The sequence below is a fragment of the Syngnathus floridae genome, chromosome 6 (genome assembly GCF_059516105.1).
Source record: "Syngnathus floridae isolate MCC-2025c chromosome 6, RoL_Sflo_1.0, whole genome shotgun sequence".
Lineage (NCBI taxonomy): Eukaryota > Metazoa > Chordata > Actinopteri > Syngnathiformes > Syngnathidae > Syngnathus > Syngnathus floridae.
Window position 1 is genome coordinate 15178945 of NC_142418.1, and position 26452 is coordinate 15205396.

Consider the following 26452-nt stretch of genomic DNA (forward strand, 5'->3'; position numbering starts at 1 on the left):
TAATAATGGCCCTTATATTGAGCTTTAATGGATTTTTTCATTTTATTTATTCAGTATTGGTCCTCTAACCACTCATTTTGAAGCATTCCTGTTCCTTCCTCCTCTCTAAGCAGCAGCCCTGCCCCATCCAAGAAAACGACCAGGTTCTCACTTTGTGACATCATAATGTGAGGAGCCGCCCCCCTCGTACCACCTCCTGCAGACAAACCATATGATCAATTTTCCAGAGCAGCTGTCCGTGTAACTTGACATGCGGCGGATTTTGAGACATCAAATGGAATTTAAAATGTTTCTAGTATTTTCTGCCATATGCTCAAGTTGCACATGATTGTTCCAAAGGTAATATATAGTAATCAAATAGGCTGCATGGCTCTAATTAACCGTTAAAAGCTTAAAACAGCAGAATACAGCTCCTTTTAGATAATAAATAATTATTGGGTGAAATCATTAACCTTTGAGCAAATTTGTGATTTCATAAGTCCATTTCAATTAAAGCATTAATCAGTCCCTTGCCCAAGAAGTAGCTCTAAGGTCGTTGACCCCGGATTCACGAGGGTGGGGGCGAGGGTTGTCAGCTTTTAGCAGCCAGCCCCTGACACATAACCACTTTTGAAAAACAAATTAGAACAAGATTTTCTTGCCGTAGTTTGAGATGCTGACATTTCAGAAATGATGTGTGAATGGACCTGTGTACTCAATTTGCGATGGTCGGTCTCCAGTCGTCAAGTATTGCTTCTTCTTTTGGCAAGCGTCATTATTCTTTTTTTTTTTTTTTGATAAATCCTTGGGTTGATAGACCTCTCAGATGGATCTGGTGTTGTGCATATGTCTGTTTGTGATGCATGACAAGAAGAATTGAGTAAAGCTTGTCTTCGCCACAACTGGCTCGCTTCCATCTGCTTTCCATCAAAAGGTCGAGTGTTGTCTCATGTTTTACATTAACACTTCATTTCGTTCTAGTTTGACCTTTAACCTTAAAGAAAAAAACTATATAAGGTTTTTGTTGTTATACAAGAATATAATTGCATCATACCCTTTCAAAATAAGCTGTACTATATCCAAACGAATCGTAATCCTTCAAATCGAATCGACACAATCGTATTTTAATCGAGCGATGCGCACAGTTCCCCTGCAAATATTTCATGCTGGCGACAGTTTAGAATCTGACTTGAAATGAACCCAAATATAATTGATCTCAGTGGGAAATTTGATTTCCTCGCCGGTACGTTCTCGCTCAGACACCGATGGTCTCAATTCATTTTTCATCCTTATCAGTCTTTTCATAGTTAATCCCCAAACTGACCAATTTAGTCCACCCCAGATCATTTTTAATTATCACCCCAGCTTTACAGCTAATAAGACATCCAGCTGGTTCATGTTAATAGGATAGTTGCTGTCGAGCGTCCCCCCCCCCCTCCCCTTGCCATCGCTTGCTTTTCCCCTTTTTTCTTTCCATGCACGCTGGGCGATTAATTATAAAGTACAGAGTGTGAGCGTCAGCCAGGACTAGTGGATGACAGATGCATGAGGAGTCGCTGCTCCGGCAGCAGCTGGATGAAGGTCACAGCAACCTGGGGGAGCAAAAAAAAAAAAAAGTGGGGCCACACGGTACGATGGCAAAGGGTGAGAGATAAGCTCATGTGAAACTTTTATAGAGGAGATAAAGCAGCACATGGAACATGGGGAGTCCTTTACTTGCAGATTGTGGCACCACGCAAGCGGTTTAAGAACAGATGGCCTCGAGAAGAAAAACACTTGAGCTTGCCTTCTCCAGATGTGTCCCCTGATGCTACGTATCCAAAAATATGGAGGTGCATGTTTACAGCTTATTTTATTTGCTTATCGAAAGAAATCTATCTTTTTTTTTCCCAATTCTGTAAAATCGCACATTTTTTTTAACAGTACAGTAATCCAAGACATCACAATCCAACACCTGACACTTATTTCTCTTGCCCCGTTGTTGCTGGCCGACAAATATTTTAAACATCAGGCAGGGACTAAATCATTTCTTGATGGAAAGTTTTCATGAATTAATGGAGACTGTAATTAATGGAGGTTACAAAGGAGTCCCTTTGAGAGTCAAACGTATGCCCGTCTTGTCACTTGGAGTGACTCCAAAGCACTTGCTCTTTATATTTTATTCAGCAAAAGAAAATAGCTCCCTTATCATCATTGTGTTTTTTTTTTTTTTTTTTTGGCTTGTTTGTTGTCAAGATGCATCACTCATAACAATGTGGAAAAAAAAAATAGTCATGCAACATTCTGCAAAGGTGTCACAATTTTGCAATACAGTGAAAAAAATATTTTGGAGGGGAACTACTTGTAATTTTCAGTGAATAAAATGGGCAGCGTGACTCCACAAGTTCCTTCATGTTTTAATTAAATTATTTTTAATTTGAAAATTGATGTCTAACATGAACTGCTAATGTGGTAAGAAAATTTACCTCAACACAATTTTTTTTTTTTTACATTTCTTGTAACTACAATAACATATTTAACACATTTAAATAAATAAATATTTAATTTGATATTTAATAATCCATCCATCCATCCATTTTCTGAACCGCTTAGTCCCCACGGTATTTAATGAAAATAATTTAATAATAAATCAATATTTAAACATAAAATAATTTAATAAATGAGTAGCAAATTTCTGGATCAATGAATAAATCCTCATGAGGGACGCGGCTGATCCAGAACCGACGACATGAACACATTATGCTGATGTCGATGTTAACACAAATCAACAAAATACTTGATGACGCAGACCAAGAAATAGCCTGCTCGCAAATTCCGACCCTTTTAGTCACTGCTCAACCGATGCATTCTGTGCGCAATCCCGTCCGTTCAATTTGAAGGTTAAATTGTATTTTTGAAATGATGTTCTAATAGAAGCACAGTTGGAGGTTTAATTGCAGCTTTAACTGTAAAGGTGGAAGGAAGCGTTACCATGGTGCAAAACGCCTTTTAGGTTGTTCTTCATACTCGGAGCTTTCAGGGAGCCGTTTTAGCATTTAAGACTCAAATCTCCCGGCGATTTGAATGAAATTGAATCTAACGCGGGATGAACCACACAAACGGGCAACGAGATGAGTGTCTACAAGTCTCTGCTAATATTATTGTTATCACGCTGGGATAATATCATATGCAGATAAGGCTGTCCGCCTTTATTGCTGCCAGCAATCAAATGATAATACCAAAATGAATTTTTTTTTTTTAAAGTCATCATCTGTATTCGTCTCGTGGCTGTTAAATGAGCCGAATGTGGGTGGCCTTCCGGTCAGCCGTCATCCAAGAGGGACCTATTAAAATATGTTCATATAGCAATTGCTGAAGTTAGCGAGAATCTCATTAAATGTCAACGGCTCCGTTACTCATCTGCAAACTGACAGAGCATTTTACAGAGGACGCCGGGAACTTTGCGAAGAGCTACCGCGCGCACCTTAGAAGGTGACATTTGCTAGCGACCACGGCTGACAAATACGCTCGCTAATATTTGAGTTGGGTAAAGGGCGGCGGCGGCGCTTATCGATCCTCGCGGGGGAAATTAAGGGCCGAGGGCAGCGGCTAGTCTCGGCGGGGAACGCGATAAGTCAACGGAAAGCAAAACAAGCAGTACGCTGGGCAAGAAAGGAGGCCTCGGTGGCAAATATGATGAGGTTCAAGACAATTTATGCTTTGGCTTAGCTGGCTCGCTCACTGTTTGTTAGCTAAGGCAAGGAGGTCATGTTTTCATTGCTGCACTGTTTGTGTTTGAGATGGATTATGTAAAAACAGCTCGTACAAAAGTCTAGGGAACGCTGAGAACAGCAGTCAAGCCATTAAATGTGGATTTGGAAATACACTGGGTTTTTTTCCGGAAAACAACATGATTATACGGGTGTTCCGATTAGCTGTTTATGGCGACGATTCCAATACGATCATCCATGAGTGGGATCGGCCGATGCCGATTCTAATGCTTAACACGTGGATTAACTGGACATTTTTCAATTTTTGGACCTGCTCGTTAAGTCATTTTGATAATCTACCAAATATTTTTTCAATTTGATTTTTTTTTTTTAATTGATGAATCGGGTTTAAAAAAAACACGCTATCCAAAATGTTTTCTTTTTTCTATTCTAAAGTAGGAGATTATTTTGAATTGACAAGCATATATTATTTAGAATAGTAATCATTGATTATATTTACATTTTTTTACTTCTACAATTTAATGGACATTTTTAAAACCGATTTCACTTAATTGAAAATATATTCATTTTTTCCTCATACTTGGCGTTTCTGACCAGAAAAAAAAAAAAATTAAGGTGATGAAAATCAGTCCGTTTGTAGCTTCACTCTTGAGTTTCTCTCGCCTACATGGATATTAATCCCGGTGTTGCCCGTGGCGCCTACGCATCTTCTGAAATGTAAATCCACCGAGGTGTCATCATAACTCTGTCTTGGGAGTCTGCGTTTCTTTCCCCCCCAGCTTCACTCTCCTCTTCTCTCGGCCTTGATGACGCTTTATTCCTCACTGACTCATCTGGGCCCGCTTCAAAGCTAGCCATTCGCAACTTCAAAAGTGAAAGAAAAAAGTTCTTTTTAAGCTCCATTTTGCTGGCGTCCGCACATCGCACAGACGTTTTTCACCACGTCCTTCCCTTCTCGTTATACAGTGCGCTACACACGTGATGATCATGCAGACAACCACGGTTTATTTATGTCCCTTGAGGAAGCGTCTCTTCGGATTCCTCTTTTACACTCCATCTAGAAAGTGAACACATCCTTTGTTGCGATACTAAAGTATTATATTTGCATGTTACCAGGGGTGTGTTCGCTCTTCGTGTGGTGGTCTTCTTCCTTACTTCTGTTCTCGCTCCCAATGTTCTACTTCCCGTCTGAGGCCATCGCACGTCATCGATCTGTCAGTGGAAGCGAGGTCTTTTTAATTACAGTAATTAGCTCGAGTATGCTCGCCGCTGTTCAAGGTTAGAGAAGCTTATTAGCAATGTCTCTTTTATTTGAGCTTGTCTAGCTTTCTGCAATGTTTGTCAAGATAAGGAAAATGTGTCACTTGCGCGGGGGTGGAATATCACCGATATATTGCCTCATTATAGTGGAGTCCGACACGTCCAACGGTTGCTGTTCAAAGCCCCGTTAATTCAAAAATTTTTTTAATATATAACACGAATGTTGCTTTTGTCCAACGTTGTTTTTGTGTGTATGGCTACTTCACGTTTTACTGCTACGTGGCAAATTTACAGTATTCTGCTAGTTTGTTTGCAGTATGGTGTTCCACAGGGCTCTATTTTAGGGCCCTTACTGTTTTCCATGTATTTGCTGTATTGGTGCTTTTCCCATTGCGATATGCGAAGCACTTTGTTAAGCTGTTGTAAAATGAGCTGTGTAAATAAAGTTGTATTGTATTGGGATGAAGAATCGTAACACAGTGAAGATTACGTTACAGACTGGTTTCATGGGATTTCATTCATTGACAGTTAAGTCAGTCATTTTTTTCAAATATTTAGATCATTTTAAAATGTGGAAGAAGCAGCGCTTTAGGGTTCACGTCGAATCGCTCCGAATCTTGATTGGGCTGCGAGGCTTAGAAAATTCTGCTAGCGCTGACTATTAAATAGGCTGTAAATATGCTACATTAGAGGGGAACAGACCATTTAATTAGGGAACACCAGTGGGTTGCGTAATTATCGTCTGGCGATATTATCTTTATCAGTCGTAAAATATATCTAAAGTTACCCCCGAGATTCCCGGTCCAGTTTTCAATTAGACAAAGCAAAGTGGTGCACGAGAGGCCACGCCGCTTGTTCATTGGTGCACCGGCAAGGCCAGAGGAACCATTTATCCACCATCCTTGACCTCCATTAACATTTTTCTGCCACCGACAGCTCCTTCTCCTCCTCACTTGTATTTATTTTTACCCAGGCTCTGTTTTGTCTCACTCGCGACGACAAGCACGACGTCCTGCCTACCGGCGAGGTGTCATGATGCCTTCTTGAGCTTCTGCCTCTTTAATTAGTCATGTGGAGTTTGCCTTCGCGTCAAGTAATGGGAAAAGACGAACTCGCGTCTCCTGTCCCGCTGGGCCCTCGTATGCATCTCCACCTTCAGAGTTGGAAACAAAACATGAATTCCCCCCCCCCCGAGAGTGGCGCGCCAGGAAAAGCAAAAAAAAAAAAAACCACATCTGTTCAGTGGGTGTGTTATAAACAAAGCAAAAGCTAATCACCAAATAACAGCTTGATTATTAAAAATATTGTATTTATGAGAGAGAGTTGTTGTCGGGGTAGAATCTGATTCCATTAAAATTAATTACAGGAGTGTTTTGCTTCTGTTTGAGCGCGGGCCATCAGAGGAAGTCAAAATATGACAAAGTGTGACATTGTGGTCCAACGGCTTGACGGGTCATGTTAATATGAACCACATGGTTGGTTCAGACATCTCTTTGGATCTTCTGCTTCCCTTTTGCTCAAACCAGAGACTATATCAAACGTCATCAGACTTCCTGCCGTGTTTGTCGAGATTCGTCTCAGTTCTTCTTTTCTTTCTGCGTCATATGCGCCAATTTGATCTTTGCTCCTATAGGAAGTAAAAGCGACAAAAAAAATGGATTTACATCAAGAAGTTTTTCTTCCGGAGAGTTCAAAAGTTCTACAGTGGATACTTCAAACAGGATTTGCTGAAGCTCGCCGTAAATGTCAAAACGGCTGTGTTGGTTATCTTACGTGTCTGTATTACAAAAATTCCATCCAGATTAACACGCAGCGACATTTTTAAGGCCAAAACTGCGGCGTTTCTACTCGGGAACATTTTTTGCTGATCAGCGCTACCTTCCTAATGACATCGGCATTATAAAAATACACCTTGTAGTTGCTGAGATAAGCTTCATTATTGGGAGGGCATGTCCTTTCGGAAAGCGTACGTACAGTTAGCTGGAAGAAGATAAGAGGGAGGGGAGGGGCGAGCAGGTGAGAACGCTTCAAGTAATGCTTGCTCACAAACAGAATTGAATTATTGATCAAGCAACAAATGACATCAAGGAGGACCCCACGGAGACGTCCGAGCAGACCGGACCTCACATACGTTTGTGTTATTTGTGAGGATACGTTTGTGCCGGCCGGGCCGGTTGTAAAAACCCCCCTCGGTCAGAGTCCACATTATTTTTCCGAGGGGCAGCGGCGGTCGCCAGCACGCCGACAGGATGGAGCAAACACTGAATCAATCAAGTAGGCTGAGGTGATGCATACAGAGGGACCTCAACTGATTGCACATCGAGTGGCCTGTTTTTTTTTTTGTTTTTTTTACCCAGAATGAACTCTTAGTACCTATCAGGGGGAAAATGAAAAGCAAAAGAGTTTTATTCTTTCTTTCTTCCTGGGTGGTCTGCTGTGATTTATGTTTGTTGATGTTTTTTTTTTTCTTTCCCCCAAAACAGTATACATTATATGGATAGTAATGGAAAAGGGAGATTTTTACACTTGGTGAACCTGATAACGGGTATCCTGAAATGTAATAAATATTTTAAAATGAATAATAATAATAATAGTAATAATAATTTAATCATTATTTAAAAAGTCTATCAAATAAATGAATGAATAAATAATTAAATAAATAATAATAATGGATTTAGGGCTACATAAATAGACTTGGTTTGACTTCAAATAAATAAAGAAATACATAAATACATATATATATATATATATTTTTAATTTCAATTACTTCATTTGAGTAGCAACATTCTGATTTTGTAAAGGTAGTCCGACTGACTCACTCAGTTCATGTCCTTGTGCGCATCTTCGGTTCTCATCCGAGCGCTGTAGCCTCGACCCAACATGGATTCGATCGCGTTCATTATTTTCCGCTCACACACAAACACGACAGCACGCACACCAAAGCGCAGCGGGAACAAGCGCCCCCACGCAAAACACGAGGAATGTTTGTCCGATTGTATGTGCGATACGTCTCTCCCTTCGGGCGGGCGGACCAATCAAAAGCGTCCGTCTCATTAAAAGCTATGAAGCCTGTGGAGAGGTCAGCGGCTAACTTGGCTGATTAGTGAGCTCTGGTGGGCTTTCAGGCAGCTCGTGAGGAGGAGGGAGGGAGGGAGGGAGGCTTGCTTCATGGACGGACAGGCGGCCCTGTCTGAGGAGGGATGACTGGCTCGAACTGTGTCTGAACCCTCCGTCCGTCTCACCGCAGGTTCCAGTCCCATCTGTCGGGGTCAAGGACTAATGCAAAGATGCACGGATTTAGCCGTATTGGCGCTTTCTATCCTACTTTAGCCACAATTCTGTTTATTGTCCCCGGTGGAGCCATTGTGGCGGCAAAACAAAGACAATTAGTGTCTGGCAATCATGCCTTTTAAAACAGCTTTATTTTTTTGTCGCTAAATAAATAAATGATAGAGCCCGGTGGTTTAAAATTCGATTAAATACTGACAGTAAACTTTAACGGGTACGGCTTTCTTGTTGTCGAAAACTTTAAAGGCTTTTGATCGCGTCTTTCCCCCTGTGATGAAAGTGTAAAAGGCCTTCTAATGCTCTGGAATTTATTATCGTCACAACAGCGGAATAATCCAACAAACACAACTTCCTCTCGGTCCATTTTTAGCTTCCCCAGACGAGGCTTGTGATCAAAGGCCACATTGAGTTTCTCCATCGGAGGCCAAACTGCAGCAAGCGGCTTCGTCAGGAATGCGTTCCGCGTTCTGGACTCCGCCGTGAACCGGGCTGACTTGGAGCCAAGGGCAAAGTGTGCTGCTGTGTGACTAACTTGGAAAGACAAGTTGCTCCTGAAGGTTACGAGTCTCATCCTCCCTGTTATCCCTCAGTCTGCCTTTGGGATTTTGTCCCTTGGAAAAAATGGAAAAAAAAAACTGTCCACTTTTGTTTCTCTTGCTGCTCTCCTGGCTGATAAGCATGCTATCTAAAAAGCGACCCTGGCAGCACTTCTCGTCTATTCACTCCCTCACCGCCCCCTTCCCTTCCTCTTTCCTGGTATGTTTGGCTCGTGAGTGCGTAATCAGTTAAAGGCGCCTGTGCGCGTGCACGTTTTAATTTTATTTTCCTTTTCTTTACACTCAACCATTTGCCAGTGGAAGCACCCCACCCCCTGGCTGCTATCTGCTGACTGTCATTTCCATTAAGCGCCCCGTCCTCAACCGCTGTACAGTAAATCCACCTTGACCCAGCCGTCCGCAGGCCACACGTCCACCTTTTGTTGTGATGCGCAGGCACAGGCGCGCAAGTCCAAAGATATGTGGGTGGTAATCGCTAGTTTACTTTTACTCTTTGTGGAGAAGTTGCTTTTTTTTTTGGAGGACATGCATCCCATCATGTGGTTGACAAGATTGCAAAATTAAAAAAAAACCTCAATAAAATAAAAAATAAATTAAATAAAAATAAATATAAATAAATAAATAAATAATACATTTATGCTAAAGAATGCAACAGGCATTTTATTCCGACAACCTCAACATCAAAAATAAATTCACAAGCCAGTTTGAGGGCTGTTAAAATTTGACTTATGATAAACCGCAAGCCACTAAGTGAGTCATTAATGTGCTGTAAGCGAGCATTTTACCCCGATGACATCACAAATCCCCTCCCTCCCCGTCGACCAAGTCTTAACATTTTGTGACGAGAACAAACAAAGCTTAATTTGGGAATTGTCTGCTGTTTTTCCGTTTGTTTACATATCGTCGCAGCCCAGCCAGCAACCCCCAAAAAAGCAAAAGCCTCAAAGGATTTGGGCTTGTGGATGTGTGATTAATTTTTGTATTATTTATTTGTATTATTGTTAAAGGCCAAAGCTGTGCCTCTAGCCGTTGAGGCCCGTTTAGCGGAATAATCGGCGCGTTAATTAACAAAATGGGTTCAGAATATCAATTATGGTTTATCCCGTATCTGCAGTCATGTCACATCAACAAACCATTCTGACTAATTGCGAGCGTCTATTGTCTATTGCTGCAGATAATGACATATTTTTTGGTTGTAAATCATATTTCCTCCATGAATAATCCACCCCTTGCCCCCTCATTTGTAATTAATTTTTTTCATCGTCATCATTCTCAATCAATCAGGCTATGCCATCTGAGCGTCGGGGGCCTCTCAATTAAAATTAAAGAGGTCGGTGGAGTAAAAAAAGATTTGTGCTGATGCATTATTTTCTGCAATCTTAAAAAAAAAAAAAAGCGTTTCCCATACTGTATAATCAATTTAATAGTTTCGAACAAAAATGCTTTAACTGCCTTTTTATTAGTTTTTCTGTTTGCTTGAAAGCAAGACGTCGTGTGTTTACTCTGAACACACTTGCCGCCTGCTTGCCTCGTTGCACACACCCACTCAGTCCATTTGCCGAGTTCAATAAGCCGTTCAATCGGCTGAATAGTCACGTGAGTGACGCAACTGCTTGTTGGTATAATTCACGCCCAAAAAGTCTGCGTAGGTTGAAACAAGACGAACCGAAATCCCACAGAAATTTCAAAGGGCAAAACAAGACTTCCAAAATCCAATTAATAGTTGCTCAGGCTACTGTAAATCCGGTATAGCTTGTGACTAGCGCAAATCCTTTCAAAGTCAAGACAGGTTGAAATACCGTTATCCTATCCTGAGTCCAGTAAAAGTTGTGCCGGTGAAAGTAAGGCTATAAAAAAAAAAAAATCTCTTAAAAGTTGCACGGGTTAAGATAAGACTACTGGGAAGCCCATAGCACGTATTAAAATATGTCTACAGTAAATTAAAAAAAAGTTTAAATGTCCAAAAAGTACTTTCAATCTGTTTAAAATTGAAATGTTAGAACAAGAATATGTTAATTCCCATTGAAATTGCGCCGCTGAATACCAATAAAAGTCGCATAGGATAAAAAATGAGTCGCGTAAATTCAACAAAAACTCTTCCTGGATCTCATAAAGGTTGTTCATGGTAGAAAAAAAAGAATATTATGAATTCCATCAAAGTTGCAGGGATTAAAATAATGACAACAGTAAAATCCGTTCAAGTTGTGTAAAGTCAAAATATGCTAAAGTAAATCCCTTTAACTTTGAGTATGTGAAAATATGATTGTTAAATCTCGTTGAAGTTATTAAAAGAAGAAACCCCAAAAGGTTATGAACGAGACAACTGTATGTAAAAGTTGCTGAGACTTGGTTAAAAAGAAAGCAGCCTTCATCCGAATGTTTTCCTAGAGAACGTCAAGAATGTTCTCTAGCCAGTCCAGACATGCTTCTCGTTCTGGAATGACAAACATCTCCACCGTTCTTGCTGGAACTGGAGCGTGACTTTGCCTCTTAGAGCAATTTCCTTCTCGTACCCTTTTAATGCCTTGCCGCGTTTGCGTTCACCGCCAAAAAGACGTCTTGGCCCATTCAGAAGAGGCAGCCCCGGGCGGGCTTTGTGTAACGACACGCTGTTGGACCTCAGTGTGAAACTTCCAAGCCGCACCTTGACTTCATTTTATGTGGCGTGAAAGAGTGCGTGTGATGTCATCAACAATGCACTCGCCCCTCGGCGAGGGTGAGCGGAGACTCCCTTCTCCTATGCAAAAAAAAAAAATCTCAAGAAACCCGAGAGTCCCACCTCAGGTCCAAGTTTGGGATGTATCGCATTTTGCTTATTGTCTTGCACTCGCATTGAATATTTTGCTCCCACATTATGATCGGTAATATATATATATATTTTTTAATCTCCACTTAAAACCGATGCCAACCTGTTAGCATCAAGCACCGTTCACAGGCATTGAGTGTTTTCAATGACTTGTTAAATATTTGTTTTTAAAATGTTGGTGTTAGTGTCAAATGGGTTTTGCACTCCTTAAAATCCACAAAGGCCTCTTATGTTACTCCTGCTCCTCTTGTTAAGTACGCATGACTCACAAGCTCTGTTATGAGAGTTGTATCCAGGCACTAAAGCCGCCGCGGACCACATCATCACAAGAGATATTTTTAAAAACATTTATTTTCGTATACGCTTTGGTATTCCAAAAGCAAACCATTATCACATTTTAGCTCGATGAAATGTGTTTTCGTTTAGGAAAACTCCAGTTAAGGGGAAGCTTTCCAAAGGTTCTTTTTATAGCATTTTCGCCATTGTTGTTGTGTGTGACCGAATGGGTTATGAAAAGCTAAAATTACCAACCCAGAAAAGAAAAACATTGATAAAAAGTCATTTTGCGAACATATATTATGTCTTTAAACTAACCAAGTCCTTTTCGCTACATTAGCTTAGACGTTAGCATGACTTCTTTGTTAAATGTCACATTAGCTTAGACGCTAGCATGACTTCTTTGTCTCTTCCTGTTCTTTCGTCTCGCTCGTTGTGTTCGGTTACGTTGTCCTTCAATGAAAGTCGTAGCTTCCCCACGTGGCTTAGGAAACAAAGAATGGCTTCTTTAGGTCGCTAGCGCCATGAAAGTGTCTCTTCTTAACTATGTGTGCCGCGACTGTGCCATCTTGACGCTTGAGGCAAAACACAAAGCGACCCATTTGTTAGTTCATCGAGATGCGTTTTCCGCCTATTAACCATGCTGTCATATGCTTCCTTTGTAAGAATAGACAGAAATGTGTCTATGCTAACGTGTTTGCTAACGTGAGGCTTCGACATATAAATATATACATCATTTATTTTTGACTTGTTACAAGGTCTTTTTTTTTGGTAACACAAACTAGCTACCTTTGACAGGATGAACGTTTTAGCTCAGCCGCTTCTTGCCATTCAACATTTTTATTAGCCATAAAAAAATGGCAACATGAGAATTGATTGGTGCCGTATCGTTTCATTATATGCAAGTCAGATCACGAGAGCTTGCTGATCCAAACTGTAGCATGACAAAACGGAACTGTAATTTTCTGTGGAAACGCCGCGAGAGTGAAAGTAGGCTAGACACCTTCCTTATTTATTTTTTGCCCTTGTAAACCAGAACAAGCAGGATTTACTGCTCCCAACTTGGTGGAAATAGTTTTAGTGATCAGCCATGCTGTTTTGGTTTTTTTTTCTACCTGATGAGGGAATTTCTCTAATCCAGCAACCGTCTGAGTCAGGTCATATCCCAAATTCCCTTCAGACCTGTTTGGCTAAACGGAGCAAGGCATTAGCCAATATTTGCAGCCGTGAGTGCTTTGTCATCCGGACTCGGAAACGGCTCATCCAGATGGGTGATTAGTCATCACCGTGCGTTTGCGTCCACGGATAGACGATGACAGAGCTGCCGGTGTATACGACTGACCTCGGGATGGCCGCGATTACACAAGGTTGACACCGATAGTCGTAATGAAGATCGAAGACCGGTGCCGTCTCTTCGTTACCCTCGGCTACCTGGGTTGCCGTCGGAGGTTTGTTTATTCTCGGTGGGAAACATAGCAGAGGATGAAAGGTTTCTGTACATGCTAATGCAATTTCATAGCCATGACTCAACAAAAGCAAGAACATGTGCTCCCCTGAAGATTAAACGCTCGCTCTTAGCGCTAATGCTCATCATCACCTGCCTCGGAGAAAGCAAAACAACAGAGAGGCGTGTTGCCTGACTGGTGTTAGTGAGGATAATAAGGCACCGAGGGGAAAGGGTGTTTTTTTTTTTGTTTTTTTGTCTTCTCTGGCCTCTGGCAGACAAAACAAAAAGTTTCCCGCAATGAAGTTGGGATTTGTCTTCGCTCACCTGGTCTAGTTAGCGCAGTGGCAGCTCATCAACTGGCACCGATTGCTCAGTGGACGTGTTAAAAGCCCATTTAGTGCCCGTGTGTGTTTGCCTGTGTGTGTGTGTGTGTGTGAGAGACACTTGTGTCCAAATACATCTGCCTGCCTTTAATTAGTTTTGCCTCGGCGTGGGGACCAACCAAGTCTCACTGGTCTTTAATAACAGCAGACAAAGGGCATTTATCAAGGTACGAATACACAATTGCGTATTCATTTAGCCAAAGTCACTTTGAAGCTTAATTCCGAGACTTTAGCAAAACATATTGAGAATTGGGAATGCGCATAGTAATCATTTATAGTGGAGGGAAAAAAAAAAATACGCTTCCAAAGTCAAACCAAACTACAAACATTGATCATGTCAGACAATTACGAGACTTTGGGTTAACGCCACGAGTCTGTCTTTTTTTTTTCTTTTTTTGTGCTGCCAGTGTAAACTCCGGAAAAGAGGAAAAGTGTGATGTTAGCTATGATTAGAACAGGAAGTGTCTCGTTACTCAGGGCAATATTTACAATAGTCCCCTCACAAAGTAAGTGAAGTCACATAAAGGTCCAAAGTCCTTCTGACGTGAACATCGAGCGCTGCCGTGGAGAGATTCTGGCAGACGTCCCTTGAGAGTTCCACCTACGTGCTCCGCTGCTTTGCCCCATTTAGTCAGTGTCTTTGGACACACACACGGACACACCCACATGGACGCACACACCCCGCCTGCCGACTTAGCTCCTCAGCTCTGTTGGCAGGGGCGCAACAACAGGAGGGAGGGATCAGGTGGCCGAAGCTAACAGACGGAAGGAGAAGGGCTAAGGGGAGGGAGGGCTTGACAAATGAGACTTGTCAGGTAACATCCACAGATGTGAAGGGACGGTGGGGAAGAAGAACGGCAGGAGGAAAAAAAAAAAAAAAAAAAGGAAGGGAGGGGTGTCTGTCAGCTCATATTGGGCCATCAGCAGAATAGAGAAGAAAAAAAATCCCGGCGTGCAGTTAGTTGAGGGGAATGCATTTTCAAGGAGGGGGCGGGCGGAGGGGGGGGGCGTTTTCGGAGTGTCTTGAGGACCACTTATTATTCGGATTGAGGAGACACTCGCCTCAGTCTGGCTGCTCGGGATGCTTTTTCCTTCAATGGCTATGATCAAAAGGTGCAAGCAGAGCGTGGCAGCGTGCCAAAAAGCAGGCCTGGAAATTTGGGTCACGCCTATAACGGGGGTTTTTTTCAACCACTGAGCAGACGAGGCGAGGTGGAGCTGAATGAAATCTGCAAAGCAGCGGAAGCTGTTTGACTTAACTTTCTTAACTCGTTCACTCCCAGTGACGACTCTAGACGTCAAACCCAATGCGGTTTTCAGGAAAAAGTGCGACAAAATTTGAGTTTAATGAGCCACAGCAGAAAAAGTTTGTATCGCTTGCGTAACTTGACTGATGTGTGCATTGTTTTTCGATCGTACCTAAAGCAAGGACAATTTCTCCTGATGGGATCATATTTCCACTGTGACTCTTAATTGCTACAGCATCTTCAAAATGGAGGGATTCTCCGAGTAGCGGCAGCAGCCAACGTTGCCCCCGGAGATTTTTCTCGGGGTGCATGCAAATTGACTCGTTCAAATAAAGCAGTGTGACTCGCCGTAAAAAAAAAAAAAAAAAAGTCTCAACACTTGTTTAACTTTCTGGGTGGGATTGGCCGCGTGAAAACTTTCCTCTTGTCACTGACGAAGAAGCCAACCTGACCGGATTAAATGTAGCCGGCGCTGTCGGGTGGCTCGCAGCCATCGTCTGGTTTGTGTTTCCTCATTGTCGTCGGCATTTGCGCTCCCCCTTTCCTCCCCTCCCCCTTTTTGTTTTCCTCTCGCTTCTGGCCAACGATTGATAAGACCCAATCCCTGACAATGCTTGGCACAAGATTGGCGGTGGTGCCGGCGCCGGCGCATTGTGCACGGGCCCGTGTCTGTTCGGGCCGGCGGACGAGGGAGATGCGATGCGGCTCACCTCACTTGTTTATCTTAGCTCTTCCAATTCCAGATGGTTCTCAGCAGAAAGAATGCACTCTCTTTCTCCTCCTTCTCCCCCCCTTACCTCCACCTCTCTGTCTGAAACTCCGTCCGGGCTGCGGGATTGCTTTCAAGTCCAGAACCTGCCAAGAAAGCGGCCTGAGACTCGAGTGGGTTTTTCAGATCTCCGTGAAGAGAGAAAGCGAGAACATATGTGATTTGTTCTTGCTCGGTGAACATTTTGCAAAATGTGAATGGCGATACCCGGGCGGCGGCGTATATGAGGAGACTTTTGTTTTTAAGGTCAATGAATCATTCTTTTCTCATCTCGGGCAACAATTGAGTCAGCGCTCCCCGACTGATGGACGCTCGCTCCGTTCCAGCGGCAGGAGATAATCGCAGCATGTCAGCCTCCACCGATCTAAAGCCTTATCGGCGTCTGCCCGCGGCCAGCGCGCCATAAATAACCGCAGGGAGGCACATTCTGCTTTGTTTTCCCACAGTCCTAAGGGAAGCTTTTTGTCTGTGTACCGAGCCTTCGCCCGCATACCAATGCTGGCGTTAGCAGCAATATTCCGATAAATATCCCGAGATGTTATGCGGAGATGTTGTGGTACTTTGTATAACCGAACAAGCCTCACAGCGACACTCTTAGTTGTGGTTCACGGTACACTCGGCCTTGGGGGTTTTTTGATTTAAGACTCGGGGGGTCTTTTATTTGTCGCAACGTCAGCCCATTAGAACCCTTCGAGACCCGAAATCCATCCGATGCTGATTTGATTTACTCCTAGACACTGCTTACTTCCTGGTTCTCCACCAATCAGCAGCTAATTTGGTGCTTTCAGGGACTTTGGTAAATACTGAACTGGCTGAACATCGTTTGTTTTTAAAATGAATCCACATCTGGACGCATCAATGAACCTGAAATCACATGTTGACCATCACACAGAGCTGCTAACCCTAACCCTAACCCTAACCACTCTAAGCCTCAAAAAAGTTTTCCGGGCATATATCAGACACCAAGGAGCCACAGCAAATGTGGTAGCAATTCACAGCACCCGGATTGGGCGTAACATTAAATGATTAGCATGACCGTTGCGTCGCTAATGTGCCACACCGTGTTACTCATCAGAATAAAAAGAACCTGAAGAAATTGATTACTCTTTGCATTACAAGGTTGCGTTATTATTTTTTTTTGCATCAATTCCGGCTTTCTTGCCGTATGTCTTTATGAGGTTATTTTCTTTGCGAGTGTCCTCTGCGCTAATTGTGGCCTAATGGCTAGCCCTCGTAGTCGAGAGTGATAAAAGCAGTTGGCGGTTGGGCGTGCTGCCTTCCCTGCGCCGGCTGATTACTTTGCCTCGTTAATGCTCCCCGCTCGGATACAAATGGACGGTGGTTATTGCATCAGGAGAGCCGGTCGCCCTGTCAAAATAGCCCTCTCCAACGGACAAGAGGGATAAGGAGCGGCGGCTAAAGTACCGGCGAATATATTCCGGAGAGGCAATTTCACAAAGGGGGGGTAAAAAGCACAGCGCAATTATAAAACGCAGCTTTCTGTTTCCATAATGGCCGTTTCGCCGCAGGCTACATATGGAGCTATGAGTGACAGTATGGACTGTTGTCGGGCTCGTGCTGGTCTCCGGATTCCTACGGTGAGCCAAAGCGCTTTTCAGAAACATTTCCGGCTTGCTGCAGTTATTTTATTTCTTCACTTTTGTTTTCTAACCAGGAGTTGCAGCAAATGTATTCCTGGTTTAATGAGTACCGTATTTTTCGCACTATAAGGCGCACCGGATTATAAGGCGCACCTTCAATGAATGGGCCATTTTAAAACTGTCCATATATAAGATATATACATTTGGCCCGCGGGCCAGACTTTAGACACGCCTGCTGTAGTGGTTCAATATTGGTCCATATATAAGGCGCACCTGATTATAAGGCGCACTGTCGGCTTTTGAGAAAATATTTTAGGTGTGCCTTATAGTGCGGAAAATACGGTAGTGCATATGAAACATTACAATTTTCACATTACGACATCATCAGTTCAAAGCTAGCTTCACGGATGTTCTCAGAGTGGCCGCCAAGTTTCGAGCATCACAGAGTGTCATCAGCAGGTTGAGAAGAGGAGTCAGAGAAAGCAGAGGGCTAGGAAACCTTGAAAGTAAGAAAAACATATTTAAATAAAAAAGTTTGCCATTCAGCGCTTTGTTCGAAAAAAGCAAGGGGAAAAAGCACTCCAACATTGAAAGGTTGGATATATGAATTTGAAGGTTTCGAGAAGGTCAAATTTAGTTAACCTATAAAAGTTGCATTTCTGAAATCTCATTCAAAAGCCGAATAGCCCCAACTTTTTAGACAAGTCTATTTATTTATATTTAACAAAAAGCAAACATGCCTCGAATGAGTGTACTTAGTGCGGCGATCCCTTCTCTCTCTTGTTTTCCCGTCTTCTTACCACGCAGGCTAATTATCTTGAATACATTTCCCACCTGCATTCTAACTAAACAAATTAAATATGCTCCTCATTCTTATCCCCTCGTTTTTCTGTCGTGTTTTGTAGCTTGGCAACATGAGCCGTGTCTTTCCGTGTCTTTGTCTTTTCAATTTGTGCGCTTTGAGCACCAGAAGCTAATTGCGCTAAGAGATGCTAACTATGTTATCTATGGTTGTTCAAATTTAAAATGGCTTCATTTTTTACTTGTAATGGCTTGGGTTGATATTGACAGTATTTTCTCAGTTATTGACTCAGGTCAAGGACCAGACCCGCTAATGCTCGAACCAGACCCAATTGGAACGGTACACTTTGAATCGGCAAATGTGTTTGACAAAGTTGGAAGCTGGAAAAGAGGGGGGGTGAATATCTACAGTTCAATATTTGCCAAGAGCAAATCATGCATAAAACATCAGTTTAAAAACGAGAAGTGCATATTTCAATGTTTGCCAAGCGGCAAACCGCTAATGTTCTGCATTCTTTAGTTTACATGACGATTGTGAGGCCCGACTAGACCGCCGGCTGTCTTAAAAATATCTACAATGGAATCATAACACGCCGGCTGTGGCTTTCCTCTTCAGACCACCAATTCTAAAGTATTGGGACGCCGCTAATCGGCTCAAATGCAATAAAAAGTTCATACGCGAGTAGCAATCTCGCCTGACATTTTCTTTCTCATCCTTGACATTATTTGCATCACAGGAACCGGTTGATGGAAGAACAGCGCCCTCACTTCCTCCTCCTCCTCCTTCTTTCATTATGATGATATTCTGCAAAGATATGGCAGCACCCTTGAATTTACTCTTCCAGACAGCTTCATAAAAGTATTTGGGGTTGGGGTTAGGGCTTGCACTCCCCCCCCGCGGGGATACACGTGCTGTTATGGCGGATCGAGTGAATGCATTTTCTCGAGCAGACAGCTTCATAAAGCATTTGCTCCCAATGGGCCCTCATCAACGGCTCAGTGCAGCCAAGCACCTCTGGACTTTGTTCTCTCCAGTGACAATAGCTTCACCCGTGTGTGGGAGGGGGAGGGGGGGAGTGTTGGGAAAACTGTGCAGACTTGAAGAAACATCCAAGTAATAGGCGAGGGGGGCTAGGCGGGGTTGAGGGGAGTCATTCAGGAAATAATGAGGTGAAGTGCAGCAGTCAAGGAGAAGCTGTCAATCACGGCGGATGCTGCTGGTGATTCTAAGTGCCTGTAAACTAAACAAGTAGTCAGCCTCGTACACAGGAAGCCAAGACTCCATTTGCAAGAGACACCCTTCACTTTCTTCCTCTGCATTAAGAACTACGCTGAGCCTAATCCAATGTCTGTCCTACACGTCGCTTCATTTGGCGTTCAGATCTTCACGTCTCATCTCACCTCCACCTTCTCGGGTTGCCGTCGCAGCAGCTGAACGATTTCCTCTCACTGGGAGCCCCCCCGACGACTCGCTGTGGCAGTGTCAAACGAGGCTCCTATTTAAGCTCATTAAATGTTTCCAAGAGAATAGGAAATCAATGGTGCATACCCGGGCTGGAGAACTTTTCTCTATATTCATTTTTTCCCCCCCATATCTGTTTCTGGCTCGTGTAATGTAAAGATGGGGGAGGGCGGGTTCAAGTCCACCTGTAAAATTTGATTGCTTCAGATGAACAGAGGAAGGCTAATTGCCATGTCACGTTTTAACGTCAAAATGCAAATTTCCCTTTTGTCAATAAAACACGAATTTCACATCGTTCATCACAAGAATAAAGCAGTTCGAGCCAAACGGTTATTTTTGCCGGAAAGACGGAAAATAAAGGCCGCAGAGAAACCAATCTATTCTTGTTACGCCTGATTAGCGAGCGGCAACGTAAGATGGCCGCCGAGCTGCATTGCGTCTCGCTGTCTTTGTTGAGCATCCTAATTATCTTAATTGTTAATTCAGTTTATAGTTGAATTTTGTTAGATTCTATTACCTATTCCTGATAGTCCAGATTTTTTTTTTTAATTTTTTAGGTGTGTCTAAACAAGTTTGTTGTTGTTGTTGCTTTCAAATAAACAAACTGGCAGTATGCTTGATAAAACATTTTCGAGGCTGTCAGCAGGCTTCACAGACCTTTCGCTTCTGTCGATCCTTGAACGCACTCGTTGGAGTTTTTAGCTGTGCTTTGACATGACGACTAAACAAAATTCTTGCGTGGGGTTTTCCCACCCAAGGATGGTTTGGCTTTTCTCATGTTTTCCTCCACTGCTTCATCTCTGGCGTTTTGTTTTATTGCCGCTCTGCGTGTGTGTGCGGTGGGGCAACTTGCCATTTGAGACGGTGCCTGTGGGGGGGGGGGGGAGGCTGAGCACACCTTCTATGGAGCTCTTGTAATTGCTCCGTCGGGGCCTCGTCTCTGGCTCCAAACCCGTCGCCGTCTCTTTCTAGCCGTGGCTCTTTGGCCTCCCCCCCGTCTTTCTTGACCTCGTCTCATTATGGATGATCCCCAACCGGCTCGATCACCTTCTAACACTTCCAGACTTGCTTTGTGTTGCTTCCATGACAGTCACCTGCAAAAATGACTCTCCTGGCTCTCGGAGGAGAAGAACACGTGTCCGGGTTAGGTTTTTTTCCCCCCGGAGGCCTTCATAATTTTCTTACCGTCTTCTCGGCCGTTCATACTTTGAAGCGTAATGGATGTGGAAAGTTGCAGCTTTGGTCAGCAAGCAGAGCACTTTCATCCGACGCTGTTGGCTCGAGGAGTTGGTGATGAATGGCTGGAAGCTGTACGGCTCCTCTGATCAATACGCAGCTTGCTCCGAGACGTGCGTACGACCCCCCCCCCTCCCCTTCTAATCTCGTACAATCTTCCACTTTATTTGTGAACTTTCCTTTCCAATTCATGGCCTCAATGGGCCCATTGATCTTTCATCCTCGGCTTGTTCCGAATAAAAGGCCAGCCAGTGTCTGTCCGGCCGGCCGTGACGGCGGCAATTGCCCTGGCGATGACAACGCATACACAAACATTGCGTTTAGCCTGATCGAAGAGGTTTAATCCAAAAATTAGGCATTTACGTTGCTGGGCGGAGATTTCAGGCCGGCGCAGAAAATATTAAGATGACCACCGCTGAAGACGGTCATATATGTTTTTCTTGTTGTAGTTGAAGTGACAGAGGTCAACACGGTTAGCGCTGTTAGCTAACAATAATCTGTGCATCCAACAACACTGCTGCTCTCTGGCATGGTACTGATTTGTTGCGGGAAAAATAACACGGTGGATATTAGCTGCTGACTTGTGGGTGGTCCATATTTAATATTTATTTATTATTATTATTTATATATTTATATTTATTTGTATTTATTTTATTTTTTTTGTCTTGAATGAAATACAGACTCTTTCAAGGGGTCAAGCACAAAAACATTTTAGCACATTTCGAAACTTGTCCAAGCAACATGTTCGGACCGTCCCGGGCTGCACGGCGACGCTTGGCGGGCCTCGTCGTAGTATGTGCGTGTTGACGAAAGCCTGAAATAGATGTCGAAATAACACGCTTGTCAAAATAGCTTTGTTTATGCGGACGCGGCCGCCCTCGTTGTGACGTCGCACATTTTTTTTGCTTCTCAGCTCACCAACATTTGACCTCCCGTTTGTGTCATAAGAAGCATGTCATAAATCTTACACTTTTTTGTTTTTTTGCTCTTTCTTTTCTCGATGGACTTTCGAACGTGGAGATTCAAGTGAAACATTTCCCTCTGCTGCTCCTCGCGTAGCCCCCTCAGGTGCTTGCTAGCAGTCGACTCTCACCTCTGCTCCCCCGCTTTTTGATCTCCTCCTCTGATGGCCTCTCGTCTCCGTCACACAAAAAAAAGCACATTCTCAGCCCGGTAATTGCATGTCTGCTGGTCGCACCTGTTGGGGAGGGGGGTGAGGGGGTGGGGGGGGTGGGGGAGTACCGCGACCTCTGCACTCAATCGCGCCGAAGCCCTCCTCGCCATCAGCGTTGGGTGTAAGCCCGCCGGGAGTACCAGTGTGAACATGTTCTCTCAAAGTTGATTGGGTTTATCTGTAACCTTGAGTTTCACCTCGTCTCGTGTGTGTACGTGATGTGTGTGTGTGTGTCGTCGACCGTGCCTCCTCACCCTCTCCTCCCTCTCCTTCGCAGAAACCCTTAATGAAGCCGGGGGTCAGTGGCAGCGTCCAGCTAATTGGAGCGAGTTTGCCCGAAGCTCCGGCTGCCGGTGATTGAAGTGTCAAGTGAGGGTTGGGACCCGACGTCGGCCTCTCCCCGCGTGAGTAGCACCCATGGCGCCTTTTTTTTTTCACTTACACAACTTGCAACTTGCTCCTGTTTATTCTGCCCCTACTGTCCTTGGCTTTGCGCCCATGTTTTGTCTTACGACCTCAAATTCTCTAAATTCTTCTCCTTCTTTCTCATCCCATTGCATGTGGAGTCATTTCCTCCCGTAAAGAAAGTTAAATTAATATATAAAAAAATAATAATCAATAAAATTATAATAAAAAATAAATAATACATTAATATATATTAATTTTAATATATATATTAATGTCATTATAATTAAAAATGAATGAATGAATGAATAAATAAGCAAATAAATAAGCAAATAAATAAGCAAATAAACAAACAAATAAATAAATAAATACATAAATAAATAAATAAATAAATAAATAAATAAATAAAAATAACTTCCTAAAGTTAGCAAAAGAACGTATAGGAGAATTAGCATATAGCCGTACAGTGTACTGAAATAATGATGACCTCGTCTCAACGTACTCATACATTTATTTACTCGCCGAGAACGTGCCGTGACTTTTTCGGTTGTGTTTACACCAACAGGTGGCTAATGATGGAACGTATGGCGAGCAAAGAGCATCATACGTCATATGAAGTCGGTAAATAATAATTTTTATACCAATTAAGTGAAATTTATTCATTTCCCGAGGCCAAACTGTTTATTTGTTGTCACGTGACTGTAAGCGTGGCACGACCGTGTTCTTTCCTGAAAATTACGGCGGCAATTAGTGACAATTAAGCTAACCTTATCTTTGTGCTCGCCCGCCCGCTCATCAAATGTGAAATTGCACAAATAAGCAACGTTTTATATAGCGTGCAGAAATGTCTTGAAACAAGCCGCTCTGATTTTTTGCAACGTTTCCATGATCCACTTCGTATGCGTGCAGAGCATAAACGAGGCTGCTAGGACACAGGTAGAGGTCCACGTTTCCCGCTTTGCCCCTGTTTCACTTAATTTGACTTGGCCCGCTCGCTCCTTGCTAGCTCACAGTGGGATTTCGGCAATTAGCGTAGCTCGCCATCCATCAATCTCTCACACACACACACACAATACAATGAAAACACACCTTCGTCGCCAGTTCCTTCACTTCTCCCAACAGCCCCAATGGTGTTGGAGCTATATCGCGCTTTCATGGTGTGCGGGGTGCCTCTAATTAGTTGCCCCCCCCCCTCAAGCCAGATGTGGCTCCTATTGTTTGGTTGTCAGGAGACAGCCGAGGTAGCAGGCTTTTGATAAACTCTGTGCAACAGTCCCCAGGAATGCTTGGACAACACTGTCAAGAATTTCGTAGAATAAAATAATAGTAAGTTTAAAGTGGTAATATTAAATGGGTAAAAAATATATATATTTTCGAGATATTCAGTAAGATAGTTTGGGGGAAAAAAGTGGAATTTTAGAATTTTTTTTAGAATTTTAGAAATTAAATTTGTGATCACATTAAGATAATTAAAAAAATATTTTTTAGATTCAAATTAATTCATTAAAGTAGTTATATATTTTTGAGAAAGTCAGATATTTTCAATATTAAAGTTTTTAAATTTTACAAGAATAAAAATGTTTTCAAAATTAAAAAAAAAAAAACTTTTATAGATAAAAAATAGTATACTCTCCAGGTTGAAGTCATACTCTCACAATAAACTTTTGAGTTTACATACGACGTATACTTCCTGAACACATTTGAAAAGTAAACAGTCAGTGCTTTGTGTGTGTGTGAAGGGTCAATCGCCCAATTAGAGGCTGAGCATCATAACTTGATCAAAATAGTGTCCAAAGTTTGTTTACTTGCCGCCCAGCACTCCTTCATTAAGGCGCGCGAGTCATTAAAGTCCGTGCCGGTGCTCGTTATAGGACGAGCCTTGGCAATTAACTGCGGCCAAAATGCTTTTCTACCAACGGCTGTTAAAAGCGCTCTCCTGTCCATATTTCACTCAAACGAGAGTACGCCCGGCGTAGCTGAGTGGAGTATAAAGGTTGGCAAATTAAAAAGCCACCTGTAATTGCCGAGGTTATATTGCTCATCTGCATGATTAAATGGCGAGCGTGTTTGATTAATAACTCGAGGACAGAAGTGGGAAATATCTAGTTTGGGGCTTAAGGGGGATGGGCTGACAGTTACTCAAATATGAGCTTTTTTTGCTGGCCTAGCAAAGATAGATAGATAGATAGATAGATAGATAGATAGATAGATAGATAGATAGATAGATAGATAGATAGATAGATAGATAGATAGATAGATAGATAGATAGATAGATAGATAGATAGATAGATAGATAGATAGATAGATAGATAGATAGATAGATAGATAGATACTTTATTGATCCCTGGGGGGAAATTCTGTGTGTTCGCATTAGCATTAAGCTAGCAGGCTGAAAGGTTTCACACTGTGTTAGTAGTAGCATTAAGCTAGCAGGCTGAAAGGCTTAGCCATGTGGTTGTTTAAAAATGTAAAAGTAATAAAAATGTTTGTGTATTATGAGCATTATGAGATATTTTAATGATGTTTTTTAAATGACAATACCCCTGAAATCCATTTTCTAATGCCGCTCACTGTGTTACATTCTGACTCCGCCAAACTGATTAGTTGACGCAAGCTATTAGAGTTTCCCCCAAACGCAAACACACAGGACATTCACACTCTTTATTTTTAGAGTTGATTATCATCCCGATTCCTTTGTTGTCATTTCCCGTCCCAGAAGATGCTGTAAATGTCACGGCAACGACACGGTGTTTGCCACGTCTAGAAGTGTCAATCACGGCTCCCGCGAGGCTTTGCCTGAGCGCAACCTCGACGCAACGAGGCGCTCGGTGGAGAACGAACACGACGCCGCTTGTGTTTATTGTCGTCAAATTATTTTTTATTCCCCCCCTGTGTGGAGCTGACCTGCTTATTGACTTTTATCTTGCTTTCAACACCCAGCCGTGCTGTCGCTTGGAAAGTTTGGACTTGTAATGCGTCTTTCAATTTATTTTGTGAGAGAATTGCAAATAAAGCTGTTAAAGGGGCAGCCATGCGATGCGATGGAGAATCTATACACGCTTTGGTGACTATAGGATGCAATTTAAAAATCAGGCATCAATTTGATGTATGGAATATTTTCTTTATTCGGGGTTATTTCTTAACAGAGCAAACAAGTGCCCTTAAAATGATATTCTGTTGTCAGTCCAAAAAAAAATAAAAAATCAAACCCATACAGAGTGCAAAATTAATCCGACACAATCAAAGTAAATTCAAAGTGCCACTGCAATTTTCTGTCCCCCTGCTGACGATGTCATTCTTTTGTTTTGTAATAAATGAACAATGCGTCGTCAGCCGCTGAAAATTCCTCATTATCAAAGCGAGCCTTGTGATAAACAAGCCGTGGATGACATGCTTGAAAATCACCCATCAGATGATAAAAGCCAACCACACATCAAAATGTCACGCGACCAAAATGATTTAAAACTCCTTTTTTTGGGGGGGGGGGCTGCACTTTTCCACGGCCTCCCGCGACTAGCCAAGCTGTCAGGGCTGTTCGTGTTTTTCTTGCCAGGGCACAGTTGGACCAGATCCGGTCAGCCTCGGGGGCCTCCTCCGCTGCGGCCCCTGCAAACATGCTCTGCCCCCGCACAGCTATTGTCTAAATTCTGACTTTGAGGTTTCAGAAGCATTTGAGCATCTTAGTAGTTGTTGTGGGAGCTTGTTGCACAATCGCCTCCGCTTTGTCAACAAATACTTTACGCTGCTTCCAAATTGGCACTGAAATGAAAACTTGGTTCGCTGGACAATTTCCCAAAATACCAATCAGCACTTTTAAGACGTGAGACCCGTCAAAAATAAGTTTCACAGCAAAGATCTGAAGCGATGCCAATCTCCGGCGTGATAATCTGCCAGGTTGAACCTCCAGACGTCCTTCCCCCACTCTCCATCCCCCCCTCCCCCTCCAGCCACGGCCCGACATCGCTTTGGCAGCCAGCGTTGATGGAAAACATCTGCGAGAGTCGCCGTGTTTGTCTGCGGTCGCGCTCGATATAGAAACTTTGCTTTCAAG

General features: G+C 42.9%; 1 protein-coding gene across 1 annotated transcript in view; it reads left to right on the plus strand.

The window, feature by feature from the left end:
- The window catches only part of plxnb2b (plexin b2b), a 105577-nt gene that overhangs the window by 4992 nt on the left and 74133 nt on the right, over positions 1 to 26452 (plus strand). Inside the window, exon 2 of the mRNA XM_088378545.1 lies at positions 22274 to 22400. The gene's annotated coding sequence lies outside the window, so the exon portion shown is untranslated. The remainder of the gene's footprint in view (positions 1 to 22273; positions 22401 to 26452) is intronic.